Genomic DNA, 3,925 nt, shown 5'->3' with positions numbered 1-3,925 from the left:
CTTTTTACACACACTCAGCTCACAAGAACGTTCTACGGTCAACGGTTTGCGGCCGTTACTCGGTGGAGCTTACAAACTTCCAGCACATTTCCTACCGTGGCCTCCCCGCAGCTGCTGACAGTAACCTTCTCAATTCCAGATGTCAGGCTGTGCGACCCGAGGAAAATCACCTTCCCTTTCTCGGTCTCAAATGGCAAAATTAGAACTAAGAGCTGAGCTCGTGCTCTCTGAGGTCCCCATGCAGGTTTGGTGCGCTCTATGCTATCACCCCTGTACGCTTCAACCAGAAAACGTCAAACACAATTTTTTTAGGAAGAGTCTGTTGAACACATACATTTCCAGGGCTCCCTGCCTGCCTGCGGATCGCAGGTGTGAGAGTCACGCTTGCCTGTGACAAAAACACCAATGTGCTAACAGTTCACTGGCAAACTCAGACCCCAGCTTCATTTGTGTGGCTCCGTGGTGCCAGCGCCCCTCTCTGGGGTGTCAAGAGCACAGGGGCAGCCACGTTGAAAGAGAGGACAGCATCCTAGCCCGTTCGTCTTCAAACCTAAACACAGCCGGCCCACTGCCTGGGAAGGTCTCCCTGGGGCCAAGTGTGGGGACAGAGAGAGGGCAGGGGCTGTGCTCCGACGCCCCACCACCACGGCCCCTTCCTGTCCCTCTCCCGGTGTCCTTGAGGACCCCGGGGCTCACCCACTGCTCACACTTGTGGAGCGTGCCTCCCCCTCGCCTCCAATGCAAGACCACGTGCGCTCTTCTGTCTAAACGCATTCTCAGCTCCCTTGTCCTCCAGATGTCCTGGGAACCCCCAGGGCGGGCCCCCACACACCTGCTCTCTTCATGCGCTGCCCATGCTTCCCCTGACTCCTGGTCCCCGTGTGGGACCCTCGCTCAGCTCATGCCCCGTTTCGCCTGCTGTGGCCTGCCCTTGGTTGCCCCCCCAACCCGTCCATCCATCCATCCGTGGTCTCAGCCAGCAACCCCCTGCGACGCACTCTCAGCTTCTCAAGCCGCTCAGGCCATGCGCTGTGGAGACCCTCCAGCACCTGCCAGGTCTCCCTGCACCCACGGCCCAGCGTCACCTGGAAGCCATCCTGCCGAACTGGGACGGCCTTGCTCCCGCCGAGCTTGCCTCCGGGTTGAGGATCTAGGTTCCCAGGACACGGTTTGCCGGCTTTCCCGCTCTGCTTCCCGCCTGCTCCACGGGGGCGCCTCGGGCTTTCCTTGCAGCCAGTCCCCAGAATCTGCTGACCGTGGCTCCGTGGCTCCTGCCCCTGCATCATCCCCATGGGGTTAACCTCTGAGTCCTCCTGTCCTGCCAGCAAGGTTATCTTTCTAGAGTGTAAACCTGACCTTTCCACTCCTAAACCTAAATATTCGGAGGGTCCGCCAATTCCCGCGGTATGGATTTTAAACTCTGTTTTGAAATACATTAAAGTAAAATAGGGGGCTCCTGGGTGGCTCAGCCAGTTAAGCATCTGAGTCTTGATTCCGGCTCAGGTTGTGATCTCACAGTTCATGGGCTTGAACCTGAGCTCTGGGCTGACAGTGCAAAGTCTGCTTGGGATTCTCTCTCTCCCTTTCTCTCTCTGCCCCTGCCCTGCTCCCGATTTTTCTCTCTCCAAATAAATAACTTAAAAAAATATTTCAAATACCTTGTGTAATGCTGAACTGCACAGAGGTGTATAAACACTAACACCTGCCCACTCCTCACCCCGCTTGCCCTGACATCACAGGTGGAGGTGTCCTCACAGCTACTACGTTGCACAACTCCAGGGCACGCACACAGGGGCTGTGCCACTACCTGCCCCCAGGCTCCCCTCCACCAAGTCACCCCCAGAGACGGAGCCGGGGGGCGTGTGTCGGCCCGCACGCTCCTCTCCACGGGGCCGCTCCCCCTGCACTGCTGAGCTGCATGGAGTAGCGCTTTGCCTCCTCTTTGCAGGCGGCATCGTGCCGCGTATACTTGGGCATCTGCTTCCTCTCTCCATGTTGTGATGGCAGACGTATTGTCTTCACTTTCCCTGCTGCAAACAGTTCCATTGTACGACGACACTGCAATTTTCTTATCCCTTCTGTCGATGAAAGTTAGGCTAATTTTAGTTTTTTCTTTGCTACTATAGATAGTATTGCCCCAAACATCGTTAAAGCGCATCTCCCTGTGGATACAAATACCCCGGGCCGTAGGCATGGACTTGCTGGGGTTCAGCGTGGTTTTCCAACGTGACCACAAGAATTTATGTTATCAGCGGTGTCTGAAAATGTCTGGTGTGCTGTGTCCTCATCACCATCTAGTATTTACCAGACTTCTCAGCTTTTGCAGACCAGCGAGGTTGTGAGTTTTCTTCATTTCTAGTGAGGCCGAACCTCTCACTTGTTTTTCTCTTTGGTGATTTGCCTGGGGTTTTTTTTGTTGTTGTTGTTGTTGTTGTTTTTGTTTGTTTGTTTGTTTTTTGCTTTGGTTTGGCTTTTGCCTATTTTAAAAATTCAGTTGTATGCATTTTCATTGATCTATTGTAATTCTTTGTGTATTCTGAATACTAATAGTTTATATGACAAATATGGGTATTTTATCAGATAGATACTATCTTATCAAAGAAAATCAAGTTTCAATTTGATCATAATTTCACATATCAGCCTTTTTCTCATCCCAAGGAGATTTCAAGTTTTTCCATCAGGACATTCATGATCCTTTCTAACTCACCTCAAGAGCCCTGCCCAGCTTCCTAAGCCCATGTGTCCACCCGCCACCCATGTCCCCCACATTCGTGACGTTCAAGGCCTCCCAGGCCTCCTTCCATCAGATCCAGCTTTCTCCCTGCCCCTCCCCCCCCACCATGGGGCGTCCTGGCCATCCCTTTGGTAATAGCTCGTGTTGGTTACCTGAGCGTCTGTTTTCCCTACTAGATTTGGGTATTTTAACCCCTTTGCTCAGGTAGGGGGATTTGTAGGAGGTGGCAAGGCTGTTCAGACTCAGGATCAACATGGGTGGGGGGCGGTGGTCTGAGTGCGGATGCACCCCCATCAGGGCGGGAAACCCAAGAGCAAAACCAGGTCTCCGAGTGCTGGAGAGTCCAGAAGCACACTGCAGACCGTTCATCATCACCTCCAGGGCCAGGGTGTGGGAGGGAGTGCGAGGGGAATCTCAGGGAGCCACAGGGAAAGAAACCTGGGCAGGGTGGGGGGAGAGGTGGGGGGGAGGGGGGAGGCACAGGGCGGCAAGTGGACAAGGGGTGCCCAGGTGCAGTTAAGAGCTCACAGGCGGGACTGCACTCCCTTCACCTTAAGTGTATGTGGTGGGGGGAGGGGGATCCGCCCCAGAGCAGCCTCACCCCTTCACCCAGCACACTGTGCAATCACCATGGCTGATGCCGGTCAGCGCCCCTTTCTGCATGCCCTGGCCCGGGTGGGCAATGCTTATCCAGAAGAGCAGGGCTGGGGTCCTCCCCCACCCACCTTCTCGTCATAAGATCCAGGGATGATGGTTTACACGCAGAAAGGGGAAAAGGGAAAGACAGGAACGGAATTGAGAAAATGAATTAGAAATTGGGTAGAGGGAGGGAGGAGAGAGGGGGTGGAGGGATGGGGAGGCAGGAAGGGGAGAGGGGGTGAGGGGAAGGATAGGGGGAAGGGAAGGGGGGGACTGAGGAGGGTGAGATGAGGGAGCGCCACCTGGTGGCCAGCCATGCCACCGTCACTTTCTCAGGACTGGAGCCATTTATTACAGGGGCCTGAGCTCCAGTGCTGGAACCGTGTTTGGCACATACTGGCTGCTTAAAATAACAACAGGTACCAACAACTTGGAAGGTTTTTTTTAATAAATAGATTCTTTCTACAGCTTTAGATCTACAGAAAAGTTGAGCAGCTGGTACAGAGCTCAGGTACGCCCTCCCGTCATCACAGGTCTCTCCTGCTAACAGCA

The sequence above is a fragment of the Panthera pardus genome, unplaced genomic scaffold, assembly GCF_024362965.1.
Source record: "Panthera pardus isolate Hobbes unplaced genomic scaffold, ASM2436296v1 HiC_scaffold_15, whole genome shotgun sequence".
Taxonomy (NCBI): Eukaryota; Metazoa; Chordata; class Mammalia; order Carnivora; family Felidae; genus Panthera; species Panthera pardus.
This window is presented reverse-complemented; position numbering follows the sequence as displayed.